This window comes from Chiloscyllium plagiosum, unplaced genomic scaffold (genome assembly GCF_037043375.1).
Source record: "Chiloscyllium plagiosum isolate Xiang-an unplaced genomic scaffold, Cpla_swu_hap1 HiC_scaffold_5, whole genome shotgun sequence".
NCBI lineage: Eukaryota > Metazoa > Chordata > Chondrichthyes > Orectolobiformes > Hemiscylliidae > Chiloscyllium > Chiloscyllium plagiosum.
This window is the reverse complement of record NW_028270143.1, coordinates 55,754,087-55,775,420: the sequence shown is the minus strand read 5'-3', so window position 1 is coordinate 55,775,420 and position 21,334 is coordinate 55,754,087. Positions and strand designations below refer to the sequence as shown.

The following is a 21,334-nucleotide window of genomic DNA, read 5'->3' as shown; positions in this document are numbered from 1 at the left end:
TATAGTCCACCTGGTCCAGGTTATTTATTTGCCATCAGACCTTTCAGCTTCCCCAGCACCTTCTCCTTAGTGATGGCCACTCCACTAACCCCTGACCCTGAATCTCTTAAGGTTTCTTATGTTGCTGGTGTCTACCAGTGTGAAAGTATCTCTTTCATTCCTCTGCTGTTTCTTTGTTCCCAATTACTGCTTCTCCAGACTCATTTTCCAGCAGTTCAATGTCCACTGTTTCCTCTCTCTTACCTTTTAGATATCTAAAATAAACTCTTCCAATCTTCTAGATTATTCTCATATTTTATCTTCTTCCCCTTATTGATTTTTTAGTATTCATCTGCTGATTTTTAAAGGCTTCTCAGTCTTCTCTCTTCCCACTAATCTTCACCACATTGTATGCTTTTTCTTTTGCTATTGTACTATCCCTGACTTCCCTCGACAACCATGGTTGTCAGCCTGTGCTCATTAGACATCACTAAATCCAGAAATGCCTGTTCCCTAGTGGGCTGTGCCACAAGCTGCTCCAAACAAATCTTGGAGGCATTCCACAAATTCTTGAGATCAGCTCCTATCCTGACTTTTCTAATTCACCTGCATATTGAAATCCCCATTATTGTAATAGCACCTTTCTTACATTCCTTTTCTATCTCCTGATTTATTTTCTTCCCCACATCCTGATTACTGCTAGGAAGCCTGTACAGAAATCCCGTTAGGGTCTTTTTTCCTTTGCAGTTCCTCTACCCACACAGATTTTACACCTCTGAATCTTTATCATTTTCTTGCTATCAATTTCTCAAAGCTGTATCCTTATCTGCTCTGCCTGAAGTTGGACTTTTGACACTTTCCACTCTCTGCCCTATTAATTGTTATGGAAACCTTAACCCCTAAGTACTCCCCCCTTTAACTTTTTCCATAATTTTCAATGCAACTGAACCCACTCCCTCAGTATTTAATTTAAACCCTAATGCAAAGCCCAAGTTATGCGATTTGCCCAGACTCCAGTACAGGCATGATTCAGGTACAGCCCGTTCCATTGGAACAGCTCCCTCCTTCCCCAATACTGGTGCCAATGTCCAATGAATTCAAACCTGTTTCTCCCGTAACAGTCTTTGACCCTGTGCCAACTTGCTTGTAGATCTTGTAGTAATCCAGAGATTATCACATTTTTGGATCTCCTTTTTAATTTCACCGTTAGTTGCTTATATTTTTTCAGCAGAACCCCTTTCCTCTTTCTACCTGTATTTTTGGTCCCGAGGTGAACTACGACAACTGGACCATTCTCCTGTCCAAATTCTTCTGCAGCCCAGATGAGATATCCTGAACCGAAGGTAAAAGGCAGGCAACACAGCCTTCAGAAAAACTTGTCTATTCCCCTGACTATACTATCCCCGATTACAATTACATTTCTCTTTTCTCCCCCCTCATGATTGACTCCCTGGACCATGGTGCTATGGTCAATTTGCTCATCCTCCCGACAGCACCCATTCTCATTTACACAGGGAACAAGGATCTTAAACCTGTTAGACAAGCTCAAGGGCTGAGGCTCTTTCAGCACTACCTCCTGGATCCATCTCCCTGCCTTGCTTGTGGTCACACCCTCCAGTCCCTGACCACTTACCGAATTTGAGGTAGGTAATCCGAGGAGCATGAATGACTCCTGAAACAGAGCATCCAGATAACTCTCCCCCTCCCTAATGTGTCACAGTGTTCAAAGCTCTGACACCAACGCATCAACTCTGAGCCAGAGATCCTCAAGCAACCAACAGTTGCTATATATGTGGCCACTATGAGCCACAATGGGGTACACATCATGCAGTTATAACACATTACCTGCTAAGCATCTCTCTATTAATTATTCAGTTCATAATTTTATTTTTAAAATTTTATACTGATCTATAAATATTTCCCCTATTTATCTTCAATCTGAAGATAATCTATAATAAATAGTCAAATTAATAGCTATCACAAACCGTAATGTCACTCTCCTGATAAAAAGAAACCTTCCAAACTATTGGCAAAAAAAATCAAGCAGAATACAGCTCTTCCCTTCTGCATCAAATTCCTATGTTGCCTCCAAATTCCTCACTCTGGATGTGATCTTTCCTTCCTGACTTGGCAAAGTTGCACATTAACTATACTACCTGTTCCAATTATCTCCTCTAAGCCATCTTTCTTAACTAAAGTACCTGCACTTAGTTCACAATTAGCAAGAGAAAACTAACAGAAATTTCAATTTGAGGTAATATTGTTAATTTGTAACTGAATTTTGAAATGGTGTTGATTGTGGAGCTCTCTTAATATGTTTAACATACTGTGCATTCATTGGTCAATTTGCCCAATTTTTGACGAGTGTTAGTTTTAATTTTATAACAATTTATTTTTATAACATTTATGTATGAAATTATCAGCATATCTACATGATTAAAAATAAGGAATCAGAATGAAAACTGTGAATCATTTTTCTCTGAATCATCTGTGCTTCATTTCCTGTCCCACCCAATGGGGCTAATATTAGTTCTTATCACTGGCTAAAAAACAGGTGATGTTGAATCAGCAGCCCCTTTTGTACCTCACCCAAATTCCTTTTCCATTGGGTGAGATTTGTAATCATGGATAAAGCATGACTCCAAAATTCCTCCTGGCATTGAGGATGGGTGCTACTGACAAGCCAGGCGGAGAAATGGGTTAGTAACTATAGAACACAGATGTAATTTTGTTGGCAACAGAAGCAGAGGGGAGATTAGTTTTGTTTCTGTAGTCCCAAGTTGTTATAATGTGAAAATTACTACCTGAAAGTAAAGGGAGTCACACAAATACTTGACAGAGAAAAACTGCATATGATTTTGGAAATGTAGTATGGGAATGGGACAAATTGGATAGCTCTTCAAAGAACTCTGGTAAGCATAATGAGCTATTATAAAATGAAGGATACATTTTAAGACCCAAGAAAGCTAGTTAACCTGCCATTATTTGTGGAGGAGTCCTTACTGGTTCAGGTGGATTCTTCACATCTATGAATGGTTTATTGTATTGAGCAAATATTCTCCAGCTGAGTAATAACAAAGCTGCTTGGTATTTTAACAGTTTTAGTTGGAAGACAACAACAAGTTCTTATTGGCAGATTTCCTATATGTGTTACAAATAGAGCTCCACTCTGTCATGGAAAGAAAATTGATCTATTAACATTCACAATGTTAGTCTGTTCATTGCATGATAATGCCTCTTTTCAGGATGCACTGATCTACTTTCTGGAGGATTGTGAGAGCAGCCATGTTTGTTGAGATCTCCGACTGCTGGTTGGATATGGGTATATAGACCAAGTCATCTGGCTATGACCTCTCCAGCAGTGTATTGGAATTAGAACATGTGCAAAACCCAGAACTTGAAATGTATAACTTCAAGTGATCTTCTTTTCATAGAATCCCTACAATGCTCCCTCTGCTTTTTATAAAACACATTTTTATTGAAAAGTAGATTCTTAACATTACAACAAATACAAAACAATACAATTCAAAACAATACAAAGGTAAAACACTAAAAAAAGTGTAAAAAACCCAAACTGCCCTCATGTACAAATGTGTAAATATGTATAAAAAATATATATTCAAAAAACCCCAACTAGCTACTTAACTAAATAAATAATAACCAATAACAAACTAATAAATAATAATACAGCTCAGCATGACAAAATACTAACTCTCAAATATTGAGAGCATTAATTTTCACCTATTCATACATTCGCAGTTCCCCCTCTCTGGATTTTGGACTCATAAAGCACAATCGTTATGGCTATATAAAAGCCCTTATTAATGTGGCAGACAAATCTGTGTCCAGGTATTCCAGAAAGGGCTGCCACGCCTTCTAGACATTGTCAGTTTTGTGAGAAGTACAAGTACCATACTTGTAAGAAAATCCCAGGGGATATGTTCCATAACAGTCTTATGCCAACCAGACAGGCCCGGGGGATTTTCAAACAAGATATTCTTTCTTGCTCAGAAAGTAAGGATGTTGAAAAGTTTATCTTATGTGCATCTACTGGGAACACACTGGGCAGGCCAAGAAGAAGAGAGATCGGATCTATCTCCACTCTTACACCCAAATCCCCTCCATTGCACCTGCCACAGCGCTCCAGTATGTTTGAAGCCTACCACAGGACCAGAGACAATGGGTAAGAGTGCCCGTACCAACTTTACACTTAGGGCATGTTGAAGATACCCCTGGCTTAAATTTTGACGAGTGAGCCAAGTGACCCTGTGGAGAATCTTCAACTGTAAAGCATGGGTCCTATTGCAAATTGATACCTTTCTTGCATTTTCCCAAATATCTTCTCAAGCCTTGGAGGAGACCTCACTGCCGAGCTCTCTCCCCTACAACCTGCAAAAGTTGATCAAATTCATCTGAGGGGCCACCCCCCAATTGATGATATAAAGTGCTGACAGAAAGTGTACTCTTAGCACCGAGCATCCTCCTCTCAATGTCGGATTTGTAGGGATCAGTCAAAAGTGTAATTTTTTTAATAAATCCCTAACTTGAAAAAAAACGAAAGAAGTCCCTTCTAGATAACTCATATTTCCATGCTAAATGATCAAAAGACATCATTGTGTCTCCCTCAAATAAGCCACCCATGCAAGACACATGCCTAGCTGCCCAATGTTTGAATTCTGAATCCATCATCTCTGGGTGAAAGCCTGGCATACCCACTATAGGTGTAAGAAAAGACGTTTTGCTTATATTGCCTTCCCTCTGCTGAATTGCTCTCCATGCTTTAACAGTATTGATAACTGTTGGGTAATTGCAATATTCCTTAACTGCCCTCATTTGGACCAGAAACAGCAAGCTAGTAAGGGGGCACACTGCCTGAGAGGTTTCGATATCGAACCATATTGAAAGAGAGTCCCCACAAGCACAATCACTCACGTTAAGATAAAAGCGAGCTTAATTGATACTTTTTAATGTCCGGGAGATCCACTCCCCCTAGTCTGTGAGGCAATTGCAGTTTAGTTAATTTAATAAGGGGCCACTTACGATGCCAAATAAAAGAGCTAATCCAGCCATTCTGTCTCCTGAATGTTTACTTATCAAAAATCAGGGGGAGCATTCTTATAGGGTGCAACAAACAGGGGAGAATATTCACCTTAATAAGAGCTATCCGACCTAACCATGAGACCAGAAGCACCGCTCGTCTTTGAAGGTCTTGTTTGATTTTGTCGAATAATTAAACAAAATTAGCTTTAAACAACCGATCAAGAACTAGAGTGATGAATATGCCCAAATACATAAAACACCCTGTGATCACTTAAATGGGAATTGAGATTTGCTGTCAAGACCTAGCACCTTCGTAAGACCATCCATAGGCATAGCCTCTGATATTGCAAAAATAATCTTGTACACCGAAAAGATGCCAAACAAGCTGATGCATTGTATCAAGCGAGGTACCAAAACTGCTGGATTTGACAAAAAAATGAAGACATCGTCCACATACAACAAAATCTTAGGTAATTTTGACCCCACTTCTGGAGTCGATATATTGAGATCCCTACGAATGGACTCCGCCAATGGTTCAATCTCCGAAAGGGGACAGCCCTGCCAGCTGCCCTTAAAAAGCTAAAATTGCTTGATCGTACCCATTGGTAATGACCACAGCAAGAAGGTAACTGTAGAGACCCCTTTTACCATCTTACAAAGGCTTTGCCCAAGCCAAACAGCTCTCGAGTATAAAAAAGGTATGGCCACTCAATTCTGTTAAATGCCTTCTCTGCATCTGGAGAAATCATCAATCCCTGTATTGACTGTTGGTGACACACTTGAATTATATTAAGCAGCCTGCTAAAATTATTGGAGGATCTGCAGCCCTTTATGAAGCCCGTCTGGTCCTCTTTAACAAGCAAAGGTAACATAGTCTCCAGCCTTAAAGCAAGAGTTTTAGAGAGGATTTTAAAGTCAACATTTAAGAGTGAAATGGGCCTGTAAGAAGTACAGTCCTCCGGGACCTTCTTTTTTTGAGAATAAGCGAAATATTGGTCTCTCTTGGAGACGATCATGACTGTGTGAATCATTGGAGAAAGTGAGGACTGCAGACGCTGGAGATCAGAGCTGAAGAATGTGTTGCTGGCAAAGCGCAGCAGGTCAGGCAGCATCAAAGGAGCAGGAGAATCGACGTTTCGAGCATAAGCCCTTCTTCATTGAACATGTTGAGCATCAGGCCTGACAATATGCTTATAAATTCCTTATAGAATTTATTGGGAAGTCCATCAGGACAGGGCACCTTTCCATCTGAAGCTACTTCACAGCCTCCTGCACCTCTTGCTCTAATGAGGGGGCATTGAGAAAAGACTCTCGTTCGGGGGTCACACCAGAGAGCTCCAGATCTTTGAAAAAGGACTCCATTTGGCCTGCCCTTCCTCACAACCATCAGATTGGTATAATTCAGAAGTGAAATCTCTGGAATGCTGCATTAATTTTTTTGGAATCGCATATTAGGTTCCCTTCCCTAATCGACGTAATTGAGGGGCACTTATTTTGCTGGCGAGGTATGCTAGGTACTTGCCCGGCTCTCACCATGCTCGTGAAAGTAAGCTCCTTCTATGCTGTCTGCATGAGTATGAAATTCAATGCATACCGCAGCGCCTAATCCTGTGTAGCTTGGTCGAAGGCCTGTTAAAGCAAGCCTTCTCGGCTGCTTTCAACCGTGCTTCAAGGAGATGTTGCTGCCCACCCTTCTGCCACTTCGTACTGGAGTGTGATCAGAGATGGTAATATTACTAATCCTACAAGATGTCACCAAGTCCAGCGTTGTCATGAGGGTCAGAAAAAGATCAATCCTGGTGTGACATCTCTGTGATTGGAAAAAAGTGTAAAATTCCTGCCTGTAGGGTGGAGACACCTCCAGACGTCCACCAACCCTAACTCCATACACGGATTCACTAATTGTTTAGCTTGCACAGAGGGTACTGGGAGGCCTTTGGGCAACCTGTCTACCATGGGATCAATAAGAGAATTAAAATCTTCCCCTATAATGATATGCCGGGACTCAAGACTGATCAATTTAGAGAACGCATCTACCAGAAATTTGAGGGGATGGGCCAGAGGTCAGTAAACATTTAAAACACCATATTCTTCCCGTTTATCAGGGCTTTGAGTATTACAAACCTCCCATGTGTGTCTTTACCACACTCTAGTAACTTAAATGGGAGATTCCTCCTACCCAATATAGCCTCCCCTACTTCTGGTATTAAAAGGTGAACAGTAAACCTGATCAAAGCCATTCTGCTGTAGTTTGAAATGCTCCCTATCATCCTGTAATAAAACAATATTCAGCTTTTCCTTTCTAAGACTTGAGAGTACCTTTTTCCTCTCATTGGTGAGTGACTCCCCTTGATGTTCCAGGTACACCATTTAATCAAGTCATTAGCCATACCTTCCGCAATAACATTTAGATTCCAGAGAGGAGAAACCTGAATTACAAATCGCACAGCCTTAGTGTTGCAAGATCCAATGAACTTAAAAACTACATAAACTAAAAGGACTACAGTTAGCTTTTTAGGCTTGTTATCAAAGATTATACACAACAAAAACCAAAAAGCCAACCAACATATAAAACAAACCAAGGTAGGACAAGGACATTGGTCCAGACCTGACCTCCACGCCATGACTCGGTGAGCCCTCTCAATCTTCAAGCTTTCCATTCCAGCCTCCAACTTAAGGAATTTCAGCAACCAATCCTCAATAAATTCCACCGGTGACTCATCTTCCTTACCCTCCGGCAGACCGACAATCTGAATATTTTTTCTCCTGCCTCTGTTATCAAGGTCATCAACTTGGTCAAGCAAATTATGGACCGATGTCTCCAGGGCCTGGATCCTATCCTTGAAGGAAGCAATATCAGTTTCCACCACTGTGACTCTATGTTCGACCTCTTCCATCCTTTTCTCCACATCTCCCAACTGCTGTTCATGCTTTTGCAGCATGATAGTGATCGGGGCCAGCTTTTTCCTCTATCTGCTTGCCCAACATCTCGCAAGATTTCGCGAGCTCCTTCACCAGGACCTGGTATGAAATTGAGTCAGAGAATCCTGCAGTCTCGGACATACCACCTCCCTTCTTTGGCGTCCCTGGATGGCGAAAACCAAGGTATGTTGTTCTCTAACGGTTTCCTGAGACTCCACGACCTTTGCAGAGTCCCAGGATATCACAGTTGTCCAGATAGGGTTGGTTAGGTCTTCGTCACACTTGCAACATGGTGCGGAGCTCTACAACGCGATCTTCCTAGATCGCCACCATCTTGGATCCCCCTTCCTCGCCTTTTTACTGAGCAAATATTTAGAAGACTGAAAGGCTGGTTCAGTTCTTTGATCTGGTATCGCAAACAACCCCTAATTAAATTGACTAAATTGCAGTTACCTTACAGACTGGGAGGAGTGGGCCTCCCAGATATCAAAAACTATCAATTAAGCTTGTTGCTATTTTACGTGAATGATTGGCCCGGGGGAACCCTTACTCACTGTGGTTGGACATTGAAGCATCTCAGGCAAGATGCCCCCTTATTAGCCTGCTGTTCTTGGACAAAATGAGAACAGTAAAGGAATATTGCCATAGCCCAATAGTCATCAGTACTGTCAAGGCATGCAGGGAAATGCATAAGGGTGAGGGCAATACTGCCAAAACATAATTTTTGATACCCATAGTTGGTATGCCGGGCTTTCAGTTTAAGTTTAAACTATGAGTGGCTAGAGGCATATCTTGCCTGGGTGATTTATTCAAAGGGGACATATTGATCTCCTTTGACCAGTTGGCTCGGAAATGTGAATTGCCCAGTAGGGACCTCTTTCATTTCTTTCAAGTTAGAAATTTCATGCAAAAAGAGACCACACTTCTAACTTATTCTTATAGGTCTGACATGAAGAAGAGGGTATTGAGTGCTGAGGTGCATTATCTGTTAGCAACGCTTCTCATCTATTGGGAGAGGGTCCCTTGGACGAGACTGAACGGCTTTGTAAAATATGGGAGAGGAAGCTGGACTTTTAAATCTCTTATGAAATATGGGAGGATATCTGGGAAAATGCAACAAGGATCTCAATTTGCAACAGAACTCATGCCTTGCAATTGAAGATTCTCCACAGGGTCCATTTGGCCCCAGACCACCTTAGAAAATTTAAAGCAGGAGCATCTCCAATGTGTCATAATGTAAAGTGAGTGTGGGCACATTTATTCATTGTCTTTGGTCCTGCCACAGACTGTGGGCATACTGGAGTGCTGTGGTAGGCGAAAGAGAGAAGGCCTTGGGGACAGAGGTGGAGATGGACCCAGTATCTTTTCATTCTTGGCTTTGTTAATTCACTTTCATTAGATGCACATGAAAAATGGCTTTTTGTGCAAGAAAGAACATTCTATTGGGATGGATGTCGGGAAATCCCCCAGGGCTGGCGGGCTGATGTAAGCTAGTCATGGAGCACATCCCCTTGGACTTTCTTACGGTGCACCATAAAACTGAGAATTTCTGTCAGATGTGGCAGCCTTTTTTGGATTACATGGGTACAGATCTGTCCGCCATAATAATAAGAGCCTTTATATAGCCATGGCAATTCTATGTAATGAGTCTGGTAACCAGAGGGGAGGAACTACGAACATATGAATATGTACAAACTTCTGCACTCAATGATCGAGAGCTATTGCTTTGTTTGGCTGAGTTGTGTTATGGTTATATTATTGTTAAGATTTTCCTTTTTTAGCATAGTTACTAGTTATTATTTACTTATCTAAGAAATTAGTGGGTTTGTTTTTTAACATTCGCTTGAATTGTTTGGTTTTGTATTTGTTGTAATATTCAAAAGAAAAAAAAATCCTTTCTTTTAAATAAATAAAATTAAAATAAACTTTTCTCATAGTTAGAACTGTCCATTCCTGGCAAGAGCCTCAGACGTCTTCTCTGTACTGTCTAGAACGACTATATTCTTCCTGTAATGTGGTGAGCAGATCTGCGTATAACATCCTTTCTGTCACCTAATTATACAGTTCTAGGATAATATTCTTGCATTTAAGATTCCAAAATCTCATTGGTATGTGTTGCTATTAAGTTCTTCGACCTTAAATGGTAGTTTCTCTTTCTGATTCCAGGTGTTTGGAAAACTTTTAGCATGTACAGCATTTAAAGATAGGACTGCTCAAACTACATTCTGATGCCTAGACCACTCAGGAATTGCACTGCAATAAATATCAGAAAGCATATCCCACATCATTTTATACTGTTTCCTCCACAACCTTCCTCTACAAAGTGGTGGCATTTTGCGGATAAAGGAGTGAAAGGTCTCCTCTAATGAGAAAAGGGAAGGCAGCATTTCTGAGATGGGCCAGAGACTTCTCTCAGTAGCAAGGATGATGGGCCAACAAGGTATACAGGCCCATGAAAACCTTATTGATAAACAATTCAAGACTGATTGAGTTACTGACATATATTTGCTTTTATGTTATGGTTGTTAGAAAACAGCTGGTTGGTAGCCTACAGCTTCCTCTTTGGGACATTGATCATTGACTAAAAAGTGGTACATTTCATATTGATTTAAATGAAGGGTTTATACTTACTTGCATTGGATCACTGAGAAGCATCAAACTACATGGCCTTTGTCGTGATTATACAGAATTCTATGTACACAACACTGCATACTCAATTTGATCATCTAGAAGGAAGAATGTTTGTTGGTCTTTCTTCAAGAAAGAGAAAGTAATCAACCCAAATGCACCCTGAATCAATCTGCCCAATTCTCCTACGCCCTGGCTCATGTGATTATTTGCCTTACTCCCTCAATATCTCTACAGACCTGGAAAACGTTGGGTTCCATGACTACTATTGAAATCGCAAAGCATCTCAGTGACAGCATTGGAGGGACAAATTTAAATACTTACCTTCAATCCTTTATATCTCAGTTGTGCATTGCCTCTTACTCTGAGAATGTACCAATAACATTGGAGACCCTAACCAAGTGAAATATTTTTCCATCCTACACCCTGCCACAGCCTGGTCACATTTCTCTATTATTCATTCTGATTGTCTCTGCAGAGTCTGTCACGTGGCAATTCAAATTCCTTACTCTGACCTTATCAGATAAGGCCACTGTCATGGAAATCAATGCCATGAGCTTTAACTGTAATCCCCAAATACTAACTCTTTACTTTGCTGGGTCATGAGAAACATTAGGCACAGACAATGCTGGTGATGTTCAAGGCTTCCTGCATTCTTCCTTGCCTCCTCTAGATCTGGAAAGTTCTGACTTTAGTTTCCAAAGTATTGCAGAATTCACGAGTGTCCCTCATCTGGAGATAACAATATTGGTCATGGTTGGTGAGGTGAAATTTATTAGCTAACTCGAGAAACTTGACAAATCCTGATAATCCCTTTTACTTGACAGGCATTACATTCAACTGTACTTCTGTAAGTTCCCCATTGCATTATATTGTAGACAGGAGTTATTAAACGATTGGAATTTTAAGGAAGAATATTGAATTTCAGGCTCTCAGTTGGGTGAAGGCCTCCTGATGTCCACTTAAGTGTGTAATGGGCTGACTATTCTAAGGGTGAGTGTGTTTTGATACTTTGCAGGCAAGATGTGAGACATCTGCCAAAGAAGGTTCTTCCCATAGTGTGAATAAAACCCTTTGTATCCATTTTCCCAGCAGTCTCTTGGAGACATCTTCCCACCATATGTACTGATTTTACCTCAGTGACCAGGACAGAATATATACATGAATTCAGGGAATATAACCAGGGTCTACTGTGGAAATAGGGCATGGTAAAGAATAGAAATAGATCTTAAATACCACAATCTGCATGACAGTGTAGGAACAGTGCAATGGGCGGTATGGTGGCTCAATGGTTAGCTCTGGTGCCTCACAACGCCAGGGACCCGGGAGACTGCCTGTGTGGAGTTTGCACATTTTACCTGTGTCTGTGTGGGTTTCCTCTGGATGCTCTGGTTTCTTGCCACAATCCAAAGATGTGCAGGTTAGGTGAATTGGCCATGCTAAATTACTCATAGTGTTCAGAGATGTGTAGGTTAGATGCATTTAGTTGGGGGTAAATGTAGAGTAATAGGGTAGGGGAATGGGTCTGGGTGGGTTACACTTTGGAGGGTTGGTGTGGGCTTGTTGGGCCAAAGTACTCACTGGGGAGCCAGTCAGGACCTGGCACCTTTTCATTCTGGAGCTACCTCACAGCTTCCTGCACCCCTCGCTCTGACAATGGGGCATTGAGGAGAGACTCTTGTTCAGGGGTCCAAATTCATAAAAAAGACTCCATCCTAACCCACCCACTCTCTAAGTTTTCAGATTGGTATAGTTCAGAGTAAAACTTATGGAATGCTGCATTAACCCTTTTAGAATTGTAGGTTAAATTTCCAGTGTCCTCTCTGATCGAGGTAATGGTTTGGGGGGGCACTCCTTTTACTAGCAAGGTACCCTAGGTACTTGCTCTGCTTATCCCCATGCTTAATTAATCTTTGACTTGCGCTCAAAGCTCCCGCTTGGCTGTCCATGTGAGCATGGAGTTCAGCATAAACCAAAGCGCTGTGATCCTCTGCAGTTTAACCAGTGAGGGCCAACCCCCAGCATAGGCTTTAGCTGTTTCCCAAAGGATGGATAAGCTACTGGCCAAGCCTGAGTTAACATCTAAAAATGCCCTGAACTCAGTAGAAAACTCAATAAACTTGCTATCCTTGAGGATGAAGGTGTCCAGTTGCCAGTGCCTTGAGTCTACCACAGTATCCTTAATCTTAGCCATTAAATACACAGAGGCATGATCGGAAATAGTGATATTGCCAATTGTACATGACGCCACTGAGCCCAGATGTGCTGTGGGGGTCATAAAAAGATCAATCTTGCTGTGGCATTTATGTGGGTTCGAAAAGAATATGAAGTCCCTGTCAGTAAGATGAAGGTGCCTCCAAACATCTACCAACCCCAATTCATCACACAAATCCTTTAATTGTTTAGATCGCAAAAAAGATATCAGTGGGCCTTTGGGCAATCTGTCTACTGTAGGGGGTATTAGACAACTGAAATCCCCTCTTACAATACTATGTTGAGATGCAAGGGTAACCAGTCTAAAAGGTGCATCTGTAAAGAATTTAAGGGGGTGGGCCGGGGACAGTAAACATTTAAGATCCTGTATTCTTCCCCATGTATCAAAGCTTTAAGGATTACAAATCTCCTATGTATATATTTAATGCACTCTAATAATTTAAATGGGAGATTATTTCTAACTAAAATGGTCACCAGAATGGAAACCCAGTCATACCCATTCTTCAAATGCTCTGCATCATCCAAGTGTGTTTCTTGTAATAAGGAAACAACCACCCTCTCCCCTTTAAGGCTGGAAAGTACCTCCTTTCTCGAGAGATGAATGACTCCCCTTAATATTCCAGGTGCTCAACTTAAACACATCCTTAGCCATAACCTTCTATAGCATCATTTAGACTCCACAGAGGAAGAAACCGAACTACAGATCGCTGAGCTTTAATGCAAAACAATCCACAAACCCCAAAACTACACAGACTAAAGTAACTAAGCCAACAAATCCACAAAACTTCCAAAAACTACATGGAACAAAAATAGAAATATAAAAATCACCAAAGGCACTGATTAGAGGAATTTACCCTCCATTCAAAGGAGGTACCTACATATCCTACAACCTTACTAACCATCCCAACCGCCCTCTCAACTCCTACCAGCTAGGGTCGCGCCACATACATCAACCAACTGGTAGAGAAGAAAAACACCAAGAGCAAGGTTAGTACTATAGAGAAGTACTATAAAATTAAATATGTCACCTATCCCTTAACATAATTTAGAGACTAAAGCTAAATACTCTAACCAACTAGGACATCATTTCACGCAACTTATTACCAGAAAGGAGACTTCACCAAGTCCTTTTTAAAGAAGAACAAACCCAAACAGCTCTGTCCTATTCGCCTATACGGCCATTCGACTTGCCCACAAAGTACTTTGCTTTCTCTAGTGAGTCGAACAAATGTATGGATCCATTATGATTGATCCGAAGTACTAATGGATATCTTAGAGAATACTGGATCCCCGGCTCTCTCAATCTCCTCTTGACACCATCGTAGAACTTGCTTTTCTGGACCATTACCGCCAAGAAGTCTTGAAAAAACATGACCCTGGAGCTGCCACATATCCTTCGTATCCCTCCCCTGGGCTCTAGTGGCTTCCATGATGCTCTGCTTCTCTTTATAATGATGAAACCTTACTAGGACAGCACATGGGCACTGATCCACTCCTGGCTTTCGTGCCGCAATCTGGTGGGCTCTTTGAATTCTTATCCTTCTCTTCTCAAACTCCAAACTAAGGAATTCTGGGAACCACTTCTCAAAGAACTCCATTGGCCGCTCACCTTGCATCCCTCCGGTATGACACCAATGTGCAGGTTCTTTCTTCTGCCCTTGTTTTCAAGATCATCTGCCAGACCCAACAGACCATGGACCTGTATTTCCAGGGCTTCAATCCAGCTCTTGCAGGAGTCAGTCTCTGCCTCTAACCTTGTAGCCCGGCGCTGGAGTTCATCCATCCTTTTTCCCAGGTCATGCAACATAGCAGATACAGGAGCCAGCTTCTCTTCGATTTTTTCCTGGATCTGCTTCCACAGGACCTCATGAGATTTGGCCAGCTCCTCAACCAGGGTCTGGTGAGTAAGCCTGCTGCTTCAGTGGGCTGGACAGTGGCTCCAGCCCTGGGTGAGCTTCCTCCTTCTTCAGCATTCTCCAACTGCAAGGACAAAGGTAAATCGATGTTTTCGGGTTTCTAGCTCCTTTACTGTTTTTTTACTCACAGTGAGGTGTGTGGGACGGGTTCTAGCTCAGTTGGGTCAGAGATGTAGTGTGGAGCCCAGCAAACATGATCCTAACAGGACGCCACCATCTTGGATTCCCCATGAGAAAAGTTTGATTAGGAAACCTTCATCACATTTTTTAATAAGTACTTGGATATTCACTTGAAGTGTTTTAATATACAGGGCTATGGATAAAGAGCTAGCGCAATGAGCAAATGACTTTCTTATGTTTCTATAAGTAAATTAGTACATTGAAAAGGCTATCAGAAGCTTGTGCTCAATGTCAAATGACATGGAGGAGTCCATCGCCAATTGGACACTTGGCTTTGTGTAAGGCTTAGAGCAAACGCGCTCAGATGTAGAATGGGTGGTCACCTCCATCTGACATCTGTGGTACACATTTAATAGACAATGTCACAGTTTCCATTGCAGCACAGTTTCCATCAGAGATCTGAGTACTGCGCAAGAAGCTCTGGTTGTAGCAACATGGCTGTATGCACGATAATTCAACCGGACTTTAAGAACCTCACATAAAACTCTAGCAACCTATTTTCCAAAAGATCGGAAGGATTGGACATAGAGGACATAGATTTGAATAAACATCAGCAACGGCTACTCATGAATAGGTATTAATAATTGTGACACTAATGAGGGGGACTGGAAAGACTCCACCACTTACCAACACTTGTCTGAGTGCAGAACATGGCAGGTCCGTAAAAGAAGCCTCTCAGCTGCTAGTCAGGTGGTTATCATAGCTGGAAGATCCACGCTTCAATGACAGAGCTACAGATCTGACAGGTTGCACCTGCTGTCAAAATGAATTTTCCCAGTATTTTGGCAGTGGGCTGGAATGTGGGAGGACTTGTAATATCATAACAAAAAGAATTGGCAGAAAAGCTTAATGTTTTTAATCCACAACAAAATATTCTGAAGGTGGGGATATAGCGGGCAGATGCCATACCCAAGCAAGGTAGGAAGATAATTAAACGTATTTAACTATGATTTTATAAATTTCAAATTATAATTTTTAAACAAGGAGGGGTAAGTACATCAGAGAGCAGAATTTGTGAATGTTAGCATGATTTGGCAGGAAGGATTATAAATTATGGATAATGGCAGTTGAGAGGTGTGACAAATGTGCTATGTTAGCAGAGACTTTACTGCTTGAATGCTGCCACAGGCAGCAGTGGATGTAAAACACCTTGAAAACTGAGTGAAACTGTCATTCAGACTTGAAGGCCTTTAGTGAGGAGGAGCATTACTGATGGAAAGCACTGCAACCACAGGGTTTGGGCCAGCAGCTTCTTGAAGGCTAACAGAAGCTTCAGCCTTGAGGAATGCAGGAAGAGGGCACAGTGAGTCTACAAAAAGTGCCCTGTTTGCAAAAGAGATTACTTATAGGTTTAATGTCAGAGGTTCAGCTATCTTCAAAGCAGCAGCACCACCAGTGCCTCTCCAGGGAGTCTGGCACGAAGCTGTACGCCATGATGGAGGATCAACTGAACCTGATGGGAATTGGAGAGTATGCAATTCCTGTGGTGCTGAAGGTTGTTGTGCCACTGAATATTTATGCCGCAGGATCATTCCAGAGATCCTCTGGAGATGTATTAGATCTTCCTGTCTGTGGTTCATTAGTGCATGAAGATCATCACCAATGCCATCATCAAGCAGGCAGGCAAATACATGCATTTTTGCAACAATCCATCAGGTTGAGAAGGGCACTGATAGGGTTTGTGGTCATGTTTGGATTTCCCTTAGATCCTGCCAGGCCTGCTGAGTTTCTCCAGCAATTTCTGTTTTGTTTCTCCCTTAACTCATCTTATTTTCTCCAAGTCAGGGGTACAATTTTGGGTCATATTTATGCCTATCACTTTGAGAGGTATGTGGAAATTCCTTGTTCCAATCCGACTTAGGGCCCCTGTCCACAACTCTTTTTCCAGTTTATCGGCGATGTCATTGATGTTGCTTTTTCCTTTCATCTAGAATTGGAAAAATTAATTAGTTTTGCTTATAATTTCCATTCCTCTTTGCCTTCATCTGATCCACCTCTGACTCTTCTCTTCTATGACTTTCCTGTCTCCTTTTCTGTGGATAGACTGTCTGCTAATATCCACCACAAATCCATCAATTCCCACAATTATCTTGACAATATTTCTTTACTCCTTGCCTTCTGCAAACACTCCATCCCAATCTCCTAGTTTCTCCATCTCCATTGCATCTGTTCAACATATCCTCCGATTTCCTCAACCAAGAACTATTGTCCCCTCCACCCCTCAAGTTCACTGTGATTGAAAGGCCCCATGACTGTGTATGACACATTTCCCACAATTCTCCCTTCAGCCCTTCCTCTCAATCTCAGAACAAAAGTAGCATTCTCCTTCACTTTACACCCCATCAGACTCCAGCATTTTCTGTTTTTTATTTCAGATTTCTACAGTACTTTGCTTCTATTGGAGTATTTATATGACCAGTCCAGTTCAGTTTCAGGTAAACGGTAATTGCTAGGATGTTAATAATGGAGGATGCAATGATGGTAATGCCATTAAATATCATGGGATGATGATTAGAGTCTCTATTTTGAAGACTGTCATTGCCTGACATTGGTATCCAATGTCTTCAGCCATTATTTGATTTTTGAAATGGACCATCTATTCGGTATTTCTGAGTGGAGATTGTTGCAAAGTCTTCAGCCGAATCTACAATGATGCTGGACTTTCCCATCTTTGAGGGTGGGGATACAGTCAGTTCTGCTATAATGTGATAGTTTCATTCTTGTGCAATCCTGTGTTACATGATCTCTCTTGAAGAAGCCGTGCGGACTCAACACTATTTTACCACATAAGTCCAAGTACTCAGCAATCTCATTCTTAATTATGAACTCTAACATCTTACCAACGACTGAGGTCAGGCTAACTCGCCTATAGTTTTCTTTCTTCTGCCTCCCTGCTTTCTTAAACAAGTTATTGCATTAGCCACTTTCCTGTCTTCTCGACCCTCCATGACTCCAGTGATTCCTGAAAGATCATCACCAATGCCTCCACAATCTCATCTATTTCCTTCAGAAATCTGGTGTGTAGGCCATCTGGTCCAGGTCACTTATCCACTTTCAGATCTTTCAGCTTACCCAGCACCTTCTCCCCAGTGATGGCCACTTCACTCACGCCTGTCCCCTGACTCTCGAAATTTTAGTACACTGCTGGTGTCTTCTACTGTGAAGACTGACTCAAGTATCTATTCAGTTCCTCTGGCATTTCTTTGGTCCCCATTACTACTTACTCCAGCCTCATTTTCTAGCATCTCCCCTCGTCCGCCTATCTACATACTGAGTAAGGAAACCCTCCTGAACACACCTGATAAAAATGGATCCATCCAAACCGTCTGCACTAAGGAGGTTCCAGTCAATATTGGGAATGCTGAAGTCACCCATAACAACAACCCTGCTTCATGTACATTTTTTCAAAATCTACCGGCCTATCAGTTCTTCAATCTCTCTACTGCTATTAGGGGGCCTGTGGAAAACCCCTAGTGAGGTGGCTGCTCCCTTGCTGTTCCTAACTTCCACCCATACTGACTCAGTAGACAAACCTTCCTTGACAACCTTCGTTTCATCACATGAAAAACCTCCCTGATAGATTCACTACATCCTCTCATTGCCCCATCTACAACTACCCACCTCTCAGATATGTAGCTCTGGTTCCCACCAGGTATAGACAGGAGAGATCGAGTGAATCCTGAGAAGAGTATAAAGGCAGTAGGAGTATACATAAAAGGAAAATCAGGAGGGCAAAAATGAGACATGAGATAGCTTTGGCAAACAGGATTAAGGAGAATTCCGACGGTTTTTTATAAATACATTAAGGATAAAAAGGTAACTCGGGAGAGAATAGGGCCCCTCAACGATCAGCAAGGCAGCCTATGTGTGGAGCCACAGGGGATGGGGGAGATAATAAACGAGGATTTTGCATCAGTGTTTACTGTGGAGAAGGACATGGAAGATATAGAATGTGGGGAAATAGGTATGTTGGGTCTAAATTTCTAAAATTCTTCAGACTTTGTAAAGATTCCAATAGATTAGAAAATTGTAAATATACTTTCTTTATTCAAAAAGGGTGATAGTAATCTACCTGCATATAGTTTCTTGCTTTCTGTCATTAAAGAAGTTATAGCTGGTCATCTAGACAAATTCAACATAATTAGACAGAGTCTACATAGTTTTGTGAAATCATGTCTAACCAATTTGTTGGAGTTTTTTAAAGATGTAAAATGTGCTATAGATAAAGGAGAACTTTGGGATCTGTACCTAGATTCCCAGGAGGCACATTATGTCACATCTGGAAAGTAAAGGCTCATGGTCTGGGGGATAACATAATGGCACAGATAGGAGATTAGTTAACAAATAGGATGCAGAGATTAGGCATAAATGGGTCTTTTTCTGTTGGCAAGATGTAAGAAGCAATCTGCCACAATGCTGGTATCTCAGCATTTTAGAATTTATATAAATGACTTTGTTTAAGGAATTGAAAATATGGTTTCTAAATTTGCCGATGACACAACAATAGGTAGGAAGTTGTGAAGATAACAGGAGGATGATATAGGCAGGTTACATAAATTGGCAAAGGTTTGACAAAGTGTACTATGGAAAATGTGAAATTGTCTTTTTTGCTAGAAAAAATAAAAAAAAGTTGTCTGAATGGTGAGAATCTGAAAAACTCCAAAGTACAGGGTAATCTGGGTGGCCTAGTACATGAACTGAAAGTTTGTGAGAAGATTTGTAGCTCGGGTGCTCGTTGCTGTGGTTCTGTTCGCCGAGCTGGAAGTTTTTGTTGCAAACGTTTCGTCCCCTGTCTAGGTGACATCCTCAGTGCTTGGGAGCCTCCTGTGAAGCACTTCTGTGGTGTTTCCTCCGGCATTTATAGTGGCCTGTCCCTGCCGCTTCCGGTTGTCAGTTTCAGCTGTCCACTGTAGTGGCCGGTATATTGGGTCCAGGTCGATGTATTTGTTGATGGAGTTTGTGGATGAGTGCCATGCTTCTAGGAATTCCCTGGCTGTTCTTTGTTTCGCTTGCCCTATAATGGTAGTGTTGTCCCAGTCAAATTCATGTTGCTTGTCATCTGCGTGTGTGGCTACTAAGGATAGCTGGTCGTGTCGTTTCGTGGCTAGTTGATGTTCATGGATGCGGATCGTTAGCTGTCTTCCTGTTTGTCCTATATAGTGTTTTATGCAGTCCTTGCATGGGATTTTGTACACTACATTAGTTTTGCTCATGCTGGGTTTTACCCCGCATGAGCAAAACTAATGTCGTATACAAAATCCCATGCAAGGACTGCACAAAACACTATATAGGACAAACAGGAAGACAGCTAATGATCCGCATCCATGAACATCAACTAGCCACGAAACGACACGACCAGCTATCCTTAGTAGCCACACACGCAGACGACAAGCAACATGAATTTGACTGGGACAACACTACCATTATAGGGCAAGCCAAACAAAGAACAGCCAGGGAATTCCTAGAAGCATGGCACTCATCCACAAACTCCATCAACAAACATATCGACCTGTTCCCAATATACCGGCCACTACAGCGGACAGCTGAAACTGACAACCGGAAGCGACAGGGACAGGCCACTATAAATGCCGGAGGAAACACCACAGAAGCGCTTCACGGGAGGCTCCCAAGCACTGAGGATGTCACCTAGACAGGGGGCGAAACATTTGCAACAAAAACTTCCAGCTCGGCGAACAGAACCACAGCAACATGAACTGAAACACACGCATGTCATGGAGTATGGAGTGCTATATACAGAATTGGCTCCATATTTAAGGAAGAATATAAATGTGTTGGAAGTCAGCCAAAATAACTTAGTTCAGGCAGCATTAGACTAAAGATCTGTAGGTCTAGATTGCGGAGCAGCCTTGAAGAGCCGAATGGCCTACTTCCATATTCTATGTCCTAGGTTCAGTCCTGGGTTTCAGTAGAATATATGGGTTGATTCCATTTCAGTGTTTATTTAAGTTCCTGAGGTATAATTGGCTGCAATATTCACCCATAAATTGGGTTAATATGGTTGGTGGTTGAAACCATCCAAGAATGACACCCTAACTGTTTCATTGGGATCTTGTGGCAAAAATGGGCTAGAAGTGCTGCAGTGGTGTGTCGTAACAAGAGAGATTTATGGGGAAGTGATAGCCAGTGGTTTTATCGCTAGACCACTAAGCCAGCAACTCCAGGTAATATTTGAGGAACAATGTTCAATTTTCATCATGGCAGAAGGTGGAGTTTGATGACCATGAAACTTTTGTTGGATTATCTAAAAACCCTGAAGAACCCTGAACCCTAAAAAATCCTGAAGAAGGGCTTATGCCTGAAACGTCGATTCTCCTGCTCCTTGGATGCTGCCTGACCTGCTGCGCTTTTCCAGCAACACATTTTTCAGCTCTGATCTCCAGCATCTATAGTCCTCACTTTCTCCTATCTAAAAACCCAGGCAGTTCACTGATGTC

General features: G+C 41.8%; 1 long non-coding RNA gene across 1 annotated transcript in view; it reads right to left on the bottom strand.

Annotated features, from left to right (window-relative positions):
- LOC148149937 (uncharacterized) overlaps nt 1-21,334 on the bottom strand; it is a 101,330-nt gene that overhangs the window by 65,066 nt on the left and 14,930 nt on the right. The gene's annotated exons all lie outside the window — the stretch shown is intronic.